This window comes from Echinops telfairi, unplaced genomic scaffold (genome assembly GCF_000313985.2).
Source record: "Echinops telfairi isolate 266 unplaced genomic scaffold, ASM31398v2 ScPeMD7_3533;HRSCAF=4204_0, whole genome shotgun sequence".
NCBI lineage: Eukaryota > Metazoa > Chordata > Mammalia > Afrosoricida > Tenrecidae > Echinops > Echinops telfairi.
In genome coordinates, this window is record NW_022107431.1 from 35,422,861 (window position 1) to 35,436,559 (window position 13,699).

Below are 13,699 nucleotides of genomic sequence, written 5' to 3' on the forward strand. Positions count from 1 at the left end.
GTGTAAGAGAAAGCTTTATATCAAAGAGCAACTGCATATTAAGAAAACATCCCAGCTCAGTCCAGATCAAGTCCATAAGTCTAATATTCGCCCAGACTCAAGCAGCACATGCAATGATGCAAAATGCAGGAAGGTCACAGGCCAGTGGGTGCAACTTCTTGTGGATCCAGTGGCAGTGGAAGCATCCCAGCACTGGCCTGGGTCTCTACATGGCTCCCCCAGCTCTCTGAGGGTGACTCCTCAACAGCAAGGTGAAGCAGAGAGAGTGCGTGCCCCTTCTCCAGGGAGAAAGAGAAGTTCCCAGAACCCTTAGGAGGGGAAGGCCATGCCCACAGGGAGGCATCATCAGGCTGTGACCTGATTGACAGACTAGATTCTACCTCTTCACTTTTAATACCCACAAGTCGACACGAGATTATGTAACTACACACATGCAAGTAAAATTTTGCCTAAGATAATTGAAAAATGATTGCAGCAGTACATTGGCAGGGAGCAGCCCCCAAATTCAACCCATATTCACAAGAGGATGTGGGAGGAGGGATATCATTGCCGACCTCAGGTGAATCTCGGTTGAAAGCAGAAAACACCATCAAGAGATTTACCTGTGTTTCACGGACCATACCAAGGCATTCAATCATAACAAACTATTCAAAACAGGCAAGAGAGAGAAGTCCAGACAGCTTACATGTGCTTTTGTGGAATCTATGCATCGAACAGGAGGTAGTCATTGGAACAGAATAAGGAAACGTTTCATGGCTGACAATCAGGAAAGACTTCTTCAGTCCGCATGCCGAGCAAATAATCTGGGAAGCTGGGGTACACGAAGGAGGGCACAGGAGCAGGATTGGAGAAATGCTCATTAGTGTGCTGTCATGTGCAGGACACCGAGGAGGCTTTGAAGCGGTGACTGATGAAGATCAACACCTACAGCCTTAGAATGAATGGCATGACAACATAAAGACATCAAACATCCTCTCAACTGGGTCAATAAGCAACATCGTTTCAATGGAAAAAGTACTAACGTTCTCACTCGTTTTATTTTACTTAATCAATGCCCGTGGAAGCAGCAGTCCAGGAATCAAACTATGCTTTTATTGCATTGAGCGAATCTGTTGCAAAGGACCTCTTTGAGGTGTTAGAAAGCAAAGATATCACTTTGAAGACTAAATATGCTTGACCCAATGCATTCCATTTTCAATCACCTCTCAAGTATGCTGATCATTGAATAAGAAAGACTAAAAAATGAGTTGGTTTATTTAAATGATGGTATTGTTGAAAAATATTAAATACATAATGGACTTCCAGAAGAATGAACTGATCTGTCATAGAAGAAGTACAGCCACAATCCTCCTTAAAAGTGAATAAGGTAAGACTTTGTCTCATGTACTGTGGGCATATTATCAGGAGGGGTCCATCTGGAGAGGGACATCCTGCTTGGTAAAGGGGAGGATCATCTAGAAAGAGGAAGACCGGCGGTGTGACAGACTGACCCAGGGCCATCAGCCATGAGCGGAAGCATAGCAATGATGTTGACGATGGTGTGGGACCAGCGACCTGTTGCTCTGTTGTATATAGAATCTGATATACAAAATATTGAAGATTCAAGCCCATTCATGAGCGCCTACAAAGAAATGCTTGGAAAACTTCTGAGAAACCAGCCGTTGACAGCTCTATGAGGAATGATTCCACGCTGCCACACATGAGGGCTTCATGACCTGGACCTGCCTGGCTGACAGCTTGTAGCCTGGTGGTATAGACAGACTGGGATGGACACCATTAGAGTTGAGTGGGAATGTAACAGGTTAAAACTTTCTAGCAGAGCAGTTTGTTGAGAAGGTCATTGGGAATATTAATTAGTTGGCAGGTGAACAGACACACGAAGAACAGGTGTGTTTGTGTTCTTAATGAATGAGGAGGCTGAAATGATGTTCAATCACCCCAGGTTTCAAATGAAAGTTGAAGGCAGCCTTTGATTCTGGAATTCTGGTATTTTACCACTATTTCTCAACGATTGGATGTGTGAACTTACTAATACGAACAACAGACCAGTTACAGCTTGAGACTGACTTCTTTCCTGTCTCAGGTCAGTTTTATGTCGAATTGGCAGCATGAGGCAGGGATCAGAAAAAATGATGTAAACAATACATGTGGTTTATTGAAGTTCTCTAAACCTATTTCTGAAATGTAAACAAAATAATGATATAATCAAATCTTGGATTCCCAAGCTCAGGAGACTTCCCTTAAAGCTTGAACAGTTTGGAAAGAGCAATAAATAGAAGTGGGATGTAAACAGCAGACATCAAAGATGTTACTGTTATCATTGCTGGGTGTCTTCACATCATCTCTGACTCATCTGTGCAACCTATGTGCACAGAACAAGATATTGCCTAGTCTTGCACCTTCACACTCACAGCAAAGTTTTCGTCTATATTTCAGTGAATGGACCAGCCCATCTTGCTTGGGATCTTCCTCTATTTTGATGACATGACCCCTACATTAAAAAGCTTGATGTCCTGCTCCAGGGACTGGTCCCGCCTGATAATCTGTCCAAATTATGTGAGACAAAGTCTTACCATCCTTTTATCTTAGGAACATTCTGAGTCTATGTCTTTCCAGACAGGGTTGTTTGTCTTTCTGCCAGTCCATAACTTATTCCCTATTTGTCACCAGCTGATTCTTCTTCGCCATTCCTTTTTCATAGGCCGTAAGGTGATGGAAAACATCATGCCTTGGATCAGGTGCCCCTCGGTCATCAAAATGACATTTTTGCTTTGTAGGCTTAAAAAAATCTTTTGCAGTACCCCTTAAAGCTTGAGACAGCAAAGTTTGGGGAAAACACTAATTAGAAGCAGCGGTAGCAGACGGCAGGCCTTAAAAGTATAATACTAGCCTCTCACTTGAGCTGGGATGAAAATATAAATAGGTTCCAAAAGTGGAACAATCCTACAATGAAAGGGGTACCATGCAGTATTAAGGAAAACTAGGTAAAGTTCAACTTAATCCCTAACCTCTTGAAGAAGTGTAAGTGATCCTCTGTCACATCTCGAACCTGCAGAAAGTCAATGGCAGACTGGTTGGCTCATTAGGAATTTATTTCAATATCTCTTTAACTTGTGTGCAAATTGAGTTTCTGTAATTGCCTACAATTTTACAAACATCAGTAGAACCAAGACCTGAGACTGACCAAGAGGGTGGTGGCGGGAGCTGTCAGTGTTCCCTATAGCAATTTATTGTTATGTTCCATTGAGTGGCTTCTGGTTCATAGTGACCCATGTGAAAAAGTAGAACTGCCCCAAAGGGTTTTCTTGATGTTACCTCTACAGCACACAATAGCAACAACAATAATCATTACCAGTCTCCTTTGTGCACAACTGGACTGCGGTAGTTACATATAATCTGGTGTCAATTTGGGACTTGAGAGGATTAAGAGTGAAGGGGTGGAGTCTAGTCTGTCAATCAGATCACAGCCAATGAGGCCTCTGTGTGGGCATGGCCTTCTCTTGAGAATTCTGCAAACTCCTGAATTTCTTCCTTGGAGGAGAGAGATACACACACATACTCTCTTTCTCTCTCTATGCTGACTCCCTGGAGAGACGCTCTACTGACAAGACAGATGGCTCTCTATGCTGATAGATCCTGCGTGCCCTGGGAATTGGAGGAACCACGTTGAGACCCTTGCCAGTGCTGAGATTCTTCTATTGCCACTAGATCCACAAAACTTTGTACCCACTGGCATGTGATCTTCCTGGATCCAGCATCATTGCATGTGGTTCGTGAGTCTGAAGCGAACTTGATAGATTGGTATCTATAAAGACATATGGGCTAATATCGGACTTAGGGACTTGATCTGGACTGGGCTGGGATGTTTTCTCAATATTTAACTGTTCTTGTATATAAACCTGTTTCTCGTACACATAGGAGAGTGTCCATGGATTTGTTTCTCTAGTCTACCCAGACTAACACATGAACCAATAGGCAACATCATGATACATGGAGAAAAGATGGAAGATGTCAAGAACTTCATCTTGCTTGAATCCACAATCAATGATCATGGAAGTAGCAGTCATGAAATCAAGTGACGTATTGCATTGGACAAATCTGCTGCACAGGACCTCTTTAAAGGACTGAACAGCAAGGCTGTCACTTTGAATACTAAAGTGCCTGTGACCCTTGCCATGCTATTGTTCAGCACCTCATATGCATGTGAAAGTGAGACATCGAGTAAGGAAGACCCCGGAAGAATGATGGTACTGGTGAGGAATGTTGAAAGTGAAAGTACCATGGGCTGTCAAAAAAGCCAACAAATCTGGCTTGGGAGAAGTACAACCAGAATGTTCCTTAAAAGCAAGGATGGTGAGACTTCATCTCATGCACTTTGGACATGTTAGCAGGAAAGACCAGTCCCTGGAAAAAGACACGCTTAGTAAAGTAGAGGGACAACGAAAAAGTGGAAGATCCGTGACAGTGGCTGCAACAATGGGATAAAACATAAGAACAATTGTGAGGTGGTGAAGGACCGGGCAGTGTTTCATTCTCTTATGGATAGGGTTATTATTATGGGTTGGAACTAATTCTATTGCATATAACAGTAACAAAAGACAAGGCACATTGCTTGTAGAGAATTGGAAACAATAAGAAAGTGGATGAGTCAATAGGCTTTATTATCATAATGTGCTCATAATTCTGAACAATGTCAGTGATAAAATTCTCCTTGGAAAAAACCAGTCGCTAGCTTAACTTCTAAGAAATTTTAATGGTCACTGTGTAAGCTTTAATACTACGTATATTTAGTAAATATTTTAGGCTTTGCAGGCCACCAGTCTCTGTGGTAGCTATTCAACTTGGTTGTTGCAGGGAGGGGCAGGGAGGGTTGTTGCAGGGAGGGGCAGCCCCAGGCAACATAATGTGTAAGTGAGTGACCATGGCTGCCTTTCCATACATTTTATTTCTTCACATTCTAATTTGAATTCCATTTAATTTTCACCAAGAATATTGTGCTTTGGACTTTCCCCCCACCATTAAAATGTGTAAATTCATCCTTGACTTATAGCTGTTGCAGGGGAAATGAATTATTTCACGTGGCTCTTCTAGTCAGGCTCTGTAATGCTCACCAATCTGTTCCCGCATGAGTCTGGGTAAAAAGGTGGCAGGAAGGTGCTAGGATTCCCCTGTGAGTGATTGTTAACAGGCTTGATTGGAATGCCATCCTGCTGCATTTACAATGAGCCCTCTGAGAAAGAAGAAGGGACTCTCGCTACCAGCAAGAGCCTGGAGTGTGCTATGTCCTTTCAGCCCTGAGATCCCTTGTAGTGAATCTTTTTGAACCAGAAGATAGCTGGGACGACCAGGAACAGACAGAACCAGACAGAAACACAGCGGTGAGCATCTCAGTCTAGAGAACAAGTGTAGTTGAGGGCTTTGGCCTTTTGTTGGCTTGTGGAGTGGGGTGCAACTGGGCACATAATTGGGGGAGCTGGGCTTGTTGACCCATGGAGATGAAGCTGAGTCCCTGAGGCTGAGACTTACTGGAGTGGGGTAACTGTGGGTACCTAATTAGGGGAGATAGGTTTGTTGACCCACTGAGCTTGAGCTGAATGCCATCAGTTGAGTGGCATGCCCTTTTGGCATTTATTAGCAGCCCTGAAAAGACTTTGTCGTATGCCTGACTGAACGTCTGTATCCCGAGCATTTCTTACCTGCGTTGTAATATGTTAACTTCTTTAACAAACCCTTTAATCATGAGTAGTGTCTCTGTGGGTCCTTACAATGAAGAGCTGAACCTGAATGGAAGAGTAGAGAGTGTGATTTAAGTGACAGAACACAGCTGTTCAGGCTCTCATTCACATAGATTTATTGCGTCTTCTCTACTAAACGCGGGTGGAGTCTGAGTGGCACAGTAGTTTCTTGTTGAGCTGCTCACCACAAGCTCTGCCCTTTCAAACCCACCAGCAGCTCCACAAGAGGGAAGTTCCTGCTCCTGTAAAGAAACCCTCGGGGGGCGTTCTGCTCTGTCTTCTGGGGTTGCTATGAGTCGGAATCGGCTTGATGTCTTTGAGGACGTGTTTCTAAGGTGAGCTCATGATGCTTTGGAATTGTTTGAGCCCTCTTCCACAAAATTTCTGTCTCGAACCGCTGTGGTGCGACATATTTCTGAATTCAAATGGTGGAGATGAACTGAACACTGATAGACGAAGATTTTAAGAATGAGGAAACAGAATCTAATTTCCCTCTAGGGCTTGTGGAATACCCATTGCCTCCAGAAAGGATGGTGGAGAGTAAAGCCGGTGGCAGAGGCATCTGGTGAAAGAAACTCCCTAAGGTTCTTGGAGGCTCCAAGTGGAGTCCAGAGCATCCGGATGTCTGCCAGGCGCTCGGCCAGTTCCATGGGGATAGATGGGAGCACCCTTTAAAGCCACCCTCATGATCTTTATAGAGATTACGTAGAAGGGATCGATAGAACTGTGACCATGTCCTTGTCTTCTGAAGGTTTATTCGCCTGCCTACATAGAGTATGTATGACTTTACAGAGCCCTTGAGAGAAATAACTAACACAAATGATACACAAACTGACAGCTGGAATATTTTCATTTTTGATGTGTAATAAATTGAGTGCACAGTGTTGGAAGATGGATGTTCATTTACCAGAGACACACCATTGCTATCTGATGACTTTGTGGTAACTCCAGGACACTCCTGATGCTTCTGGATTGTTCCTGTGCACAATTGCTCACAGGCAAGTACATAGCCTAAAACGCTCCTTTTTAAGTTGGTTAAGAGTAAAACCTCAAATATGCAATTTCTATCTTTAATGATTCCAGAAGGGACAGCATTTGTCTTTATGGACAGCGTTTCCCCGTTGGCTCCCAGCCATACTGGTTCGAGTATCTCCAGGGCACAATGGCTGCGACTTCTTGTGCGGATGGCAGTAGCTGCTAGTCATACATCCTCTTAAGCATTTTAAATGTGGCTAGTGTGAGTGTGGAACTGTATTTTGAATTTAATTTGATTTCAATTTAACCAGCTACCCGAATTATTGTCCACTGTAATTGGATCATTAAAAATCTAAGCTCTTTGTGTCTTTTTCCCTCCAAAGTCTGTGTAGAAAACAATTTATGAGTCATCCCTAAAAGGGATAGTCTGCATGACCTGTATGTCGGCAAGGAGGGTGGGTGTTCCACACGATATCCCTTTTCCCCCTATCAGGCCCATCCATTTTATATTCCTCTGTGGAGAAATAGGACATGCCCAGTCCTGCTTCCGGACTGGTGGCTGCGGTAGTCAAGAAGAAATGGATTCAAGGCGCAGCTGTCTTCCAATCCAGGCTAGTTTGGCAGCAAGGGCAGGGAAACTAGGTGTCATGGATCATGTGCCCTGAAAGGATATTGTGTCCTGCACCTCTGAATGTGACCTTGTTTGGAGGTAGGGTTTTTGAAGAGGTTGTAAGTTGACAATGGTTATATTGGAAGAGGGTGTGTCCTAATTTGAATGAGTGATAAAGCCTTAGGAAAGAACAGCCCCATCGAAGGAATGGCCGTGCTACAGGGAGGCAGGGTGATATGTGCATATGCTCAGGATTGCCAAGCGTTGTGGATGATCACCAGAAGCTCGGAGAAACGTGTGCAGTGAGCTCTCCCACTAAGGCCTCAGAGGGAATGGGCACACCTGATACCCTGATTTCACACTCCTCCTTTCTAGAACTGTGAGAAAATAAATATCTTATTTTTCCCCCCAACCACTCAGCTTATAGTACTTTGTTATGGTAATTCCTTTGGTCATGTAAACAATTAATATACATGGCTTTTAATGGAAAGATTGGAGGTTCAAGCTTACCCAGAGGCCCTCAGGAGAGAGGTGGAGTTTAGTGGTGTCTCTAGTGAGGTACAAGGGGTGTGGACCACACCAGGTGACACCATCCTAGTGGGTGACAGTAAAATGAATGGGTATAATTTTTTGTGCAGTGTTTCAGTAGGAAATTATTTTTTTAAAAAAACCTTTAGGTATAACCAAAACAATTTTTCATAAGCCCAGCCTACATATATGAATATACTTATAAGACTAAAACTATACTAATTTACTCTTTGAATCTTTCAAAGAGCTAAGGTCAGAGCTGTCATTATTACCCAGTTAACATGAGACTTTGAGGAGGTCTGGTGGTAGAGCGGTTACACATTGGCCTGCTAGCTACAAGGTCAACAGTTCAAAACCACCAGCTGCTGCTTTAGAGAGAGAGAGATGTGGTTTTCTATTCCCATAAAGAGATACTGTCTCAGAAACCCACAGGGCCAGTTCTACCTTGTCCATAGTGCAGAGCCACTACGCATTGGCATCGACTCAATGGTAGTGAGTTAGTGCAGAATTTTAACATTGCTAGTTGTTCATGGCATCGCTATTGACATTACCCTGGTTGGGGGTGGGGGTGGGGGGTTACATGTTGGCCTACTAACTGCAACACCAGCAGGTAAAATCTCTTAGCTTCTCCGCTGGAGAAAGGTAATTCTTTCTACTCCCATAAAGATTTATTGTCTCCGAAACCAACAGGGGAAGTTTGACTTTTTCTAAAGGGTTGCTCTGAGTCAAGATCAACTGGAAGGTAATGAGCCTATTTGTTTATTTTTCAATGTTTGTTGCCATTACCTTCAGTCAGATATGAGAATTATGATCTCAGAGTAGCCTTCCTACCAAAAACATGGCTACGAAGGATGCTGTATGGTCTCGCCCAGGAGGAGGCTCCTGGTGGTGGGATGGACAGGGTGATACCACACTGGTTACAGCAAGTCGACTGATGCCACTGCTTTGGTGACCTACTTCCAGCAAGCCGGCCACTGGAGACAGCACAGAACATGCTTGTACTCTGACACCTGTGGGTTCGTCTGAGTCAGGGGGGGCTCCACGGCCGCAGGAGGAATTCCTTACCCCGCACTCCAGATGAATCAGCACCTCCCAGGGTGAGTGGTTTTATTCGCTTGAACAGCAATGAAGTGAGGGCCTTTGTCTCATATTTGAGATGAGATCATTACATGCACCTGCATAGCATGCATTTATCTGGAAATTGACCACCTGTCTGCATTATGAACAGCTGCTACTCTATTTTAGCTAATCATTATATTTTATTTATTGAGGGTTTTTCCCCCAAAAGTGCAGGATTCTTTTTTACTTCTATCTTTTTATTTATGTACTTACTTATTTATTATTATTTTGTTTCATTAATAATTTTATTGGGGGCCTCTTACAAATTTTATAACAATCCATCATTCAATTGTTTTGTACATATGTTGCCATCAACTTTTCCAGAACATTTTCTTTCTACTTGAGTGGCTGCTATCAACTCCTCTTTTTCCCCTCCCTCCCTCATGGATCAATTACATCTTATTGCTGTTATTTCATGTCTTACACAGTCCTTTGTCTCCCTTCACCCACATTTCTGTTACTTTCCCCCTGGGGGGTGGGCTATATAGCCAACCCTGTGATGGGTTCTCCCCTTCTCCCTCTCTACCCCCCACCCCCCAACTTCCCTTATGATATCACTACTGCCGCTACGGTTCCTGAGGGTTTATCTGTCCTGAATTCCATGTGTCGAGAGCTCTTATCTGTGCCATGTGTGTCCTCTGGTCTAGCTGGATTTGTAAGGTAGAACTGGGTCATGGTAGTGGGAGGGGGGGAGGAAGCATTCAGGAACTAGAGGAATGACGTGTGTTTCATCAGTGCTGTCCTGCACCCTCTCTCTCTTTAACTTAGAAGAGCACCTTCTGCTTCTTTTACAATCTGGAAATGACTTCAACAGTTAGTTGCCCCCAATAGCCACTGTCTTTCATTCATTTTTCTAATTTTGTCTTCTCCCCAAAGCTTTGGAGACAGGGTAAACCTTGAACAGGAACTTCAAGTGGAAGATTCTGGATCATTTTGGCACATTTTTTCCGGGGCAGAGGTGGACTTGTCAGGAAGTGAATGAAGCATAAGCTTCAAGGTTCTCCGCTTACACTTGCTTCAACAGCAGCCAGGAAAGAGCCCCTAAAAGTACGTCCACATGTCTCTGAACATGTTGTGATTGCTTCCACCCCAAAAGCAGGCTTCTGCCCCCAGGTGAAGTCATCGCATCCCTCAAGTAATGAGGTAGAGCCTGCCGAGTGCTTATGAACTCCCTTTATACAACCGCCCCCCCTCTCCCCGTGTGTACATCTTAAAAACCACTTTAACAGAGGAGGCCTCACCTCATCTGGGGCCAGCTGTTCAAAACTGGGGGAGAGGGAGAAGACTACTCAGTTGCAGCCACACAACAGTATGCTAAGGCCAACCCACGTGCTATGGATTCCTGGGACTCTAGACTAGCTTGTTGAGGCACACAACATCCTTCATAGGCCATCCCTGAAGGAATCGATGTGGAAACCCCGGCACACTAACTGGGCTTTACCTGGAACAGAGTTAAGGGACTGACACACTCCCTTGGTTTTAAAGCTGAAATGCCCTAGTATGAGAAGAAGCAGATGGCCACTGTCCCAAAGTTATGGAATCAGTGGTCATTGGACTTTGGTTTGGATCACTTGTTTTGATAGTGCCCAAGGAAAGGCAGTTCGAGACGACCATATCTTTAGTATTTTTATGGCCCCTTGCTTTCTTATGACTTATATTAATCTGATAGGCATGATTCTGCCTTAGCGAGTAAGTACTATTGAAAGTTTTGTCCTATAACCAACCCCCATTGTTTGTGTAAATAGTGTCCAGTCACTTGAGTTTAATCTGTACAAGCCAACAATTCATGCATTGCAGTCTGAAGCCAGCCTATACACGTATAATTTTCTTTCCTCTACAGTGTTTTAAATTCTATCCCACTCACGAAATTAATGATGCTGTCAATAGAATTAGCGTATGTCCCAGAGAGGATGATTTATAATGTCCTCTGTCATAAAATGATAATGATGTCTCTAAAGTGAGCCAGAGATATATATAAAAACCAAAGACATATGAAAGGATTTGGGGCTCACACTTAATTCTAGAAGAAATCTAGGAACAATTAGTTCTTACGTGGCCCTGCTCTATGCTGGCCCGCCTGAAGAGATCACTGAAGAGATGGTGGCACAGCAAAGTGTAGTGAAGAAACCAGATGGTACCTGGCTATCAGAAAGAATAGTGTATGGGGTCTTAAAGGCTTGTCTGCAAACAAGCAGCCATCTGATTGAGGCATCAACTAAGTCCACATAGAAGAAACAGGACAGCCTGTGTGATCCAAGGACTGTGAATAATGAAATCGAAGTCTGAAGGAAGGACTGGTATCAGAGCTTGAATTGTGAACACCAGGTTTTCAGAAAACTGTGGATGACAGTAGAAGCTGAAGCTCTCTTTGCAGGGTGCCCACATTAAGGATGAAGTCTCTGGTGAACTCCTCAGACTGTAGTCCACGGGTGTGAATACCCTGGCACAGACAGCACTGTAAAGTCGATCGTGGCAGATGTAGCTCGGTTAAAATGCAATACCTTACTACTCGATCTCCCAGATGACTCATTTTAAAGCGGTTTCAGTTTTTAATATTTTCTGCTTTCTTTTTGATTGATGTTTTTCTATGTTTTGTTTCATCGTAGTTGTTGTTGCTTTGTTTGTTTTCTTCCTGTTTGTGTTTTGTATGATTTTCTGTATATGAGATCCAGGATAGGTAGGGCTAGAGAGAAGGTAACTGGATTAATAATTACCTGGGGGTGGGAGCATGGGGCAAAGGGGGAGCTAAGACCAATGAGTAAGAGAAGAAAATGTTCAGAAATCGATTGTGGTGTTGATTGTATAAGTCTTCTTAATGTGATTGAACAGTTAACTTGTATGACATGTGAGGTATGTGCCAATAAAACTATCACAAAAAAGTTGCCCTCCCCAATTGTCTAAGCTTTGAGTATCACAACATTTTGTTCTGTCTTTGCCCTTGTGCCATTGTCCCTCCTCTGACCTGGGACGCTGAGGCTGGTTATGTACTTTGTCTGTTGCGCCTTTGTCAGAGGCTGGTTTAGCTGGACAGAGCTACCATTCTGAGAGATGACCTCGCAGTCACTGTTGACACAGTTTTAGTTGCCTCTGGCTACTGAGTGAGGTGTTGTTTCAATGACTGAATACCTGGACTCATAATCCATTGTTTGAGAAACAAAACTACATACAATTCCATTTTAGCAAGTATTACTTGAGTAATTATTGTGTATCATGCAAGGAAAAATTGGGGAGCAGAGTAAAAGGGACACAAACTAGGCTCTTAAGGAACTTATCACCTCGGTGTGGCCTGTCACTCATCAATGTGTTGGATCAACTGAGGATTCAAAGACAAGGCAATCAAATAGTTTAGTTTAATACAGAAACTCCAAGACATCTTGGAGGGGGGCAAAGTTCTTTCCAGAGAGAAAGATTCAGGAAAACTTCCAGTAAAATTTGACACTAAATTTGACCGAGAAGCATAGCAATTGACTTGATGGGAGCCAGGAGGCAGAATTCCTGTCAGTTATGAGCAATGTTTGTAGAGGCTGGAAGCTCATCATAGCAGACTGATCAGCTGAAGAAGTGGCGCCATGTTGGTGCTAACAAAGCGACCCCAAAGGCCCATCGAGTTGGCTATGGACTGATAAGGATAGGGATTCATTGTAGAAACTGTTAGCTGGACAAAGGTGGGCCAAGGGAGGAGAGGTGATGATGGAGGCATCTTAACATACAGGAGAAGGTGAGACCCGTTTCCCAACACACCTTTCCAGCACAAATGAGTTGAAGAGTAGATAAGACACATTTGCTCCTCAATGGAAGACTGGATAAAGACAGGATGCTCCCATTACTCCTGACAAGGACTGAATAGACTTGGGGTTGGAATCTGGAGAAAATTGCACAGCAGCCAGTGTGGGGTGCACATACCTGGAAAGAAGAGGTACACTACAGATAACCAGCCCCTAGCAGAAGGCCTGCCAGAAAGCCAGCCAGTGGTGGGAGGTCTCCATTAGCAGAAGTGAAGTTTCAACTTTATATTCTACCAGGGCTTTTAGACTAGTTAAGGAGGTTGCCTTGAGGACTAAGGTAATCTGATGAAAGCCATGATATTTTCACCCACCTCATATGCCAGGGAAAGATGGATATTGAATAAGGAAGAACAGCGGGTGCGTCTGAGTTGTGGTGCTAGCGAAGAAAATTGAAAATATCATGGATTTCCAGAAGAATGAACAAATCTGTCTTGGAGTAAGTACATCCAGAACACTCCATAGAGCAGTGGTTCTCAACCTGTGGGTCGCGACCCCTTTTGAGGTTGAACGACCCTTTCCCAGGGGTCACCTAAGACCATCAGAAAACACATTTCCAATGGCTGGGTCGCCACAACATGAGGGACTGTAGGAAAGGGTCACCGCATAGGAAGGTTGAGAACCACTGCCTTAGAGGCAGGGATGATGAGACTTGGTCTCACAGACTTTGGACTCTCTGTCAGGAGAGACCAGTTCCTGGAGAAGGACATTGTGCTTGGCAAAGCAGAAGGACAACCAGAAAGAGAAAAGCCCTCACCAAGATGGACTGACATTGGGCTGCAACAATGGGCTCAGACGTAAGAACAATGGCGAGGGTGGCATGGGACCGGGCAGTGTTCCATCCTGTTGTATGAGGGTGACTGATGCAGGACTGATGCAGTGACACCTGCATCAACAACAGCAACGGCAAGGGCCGTTTGGACTTCTCTTCAATAAACTCAGTCTTTCTG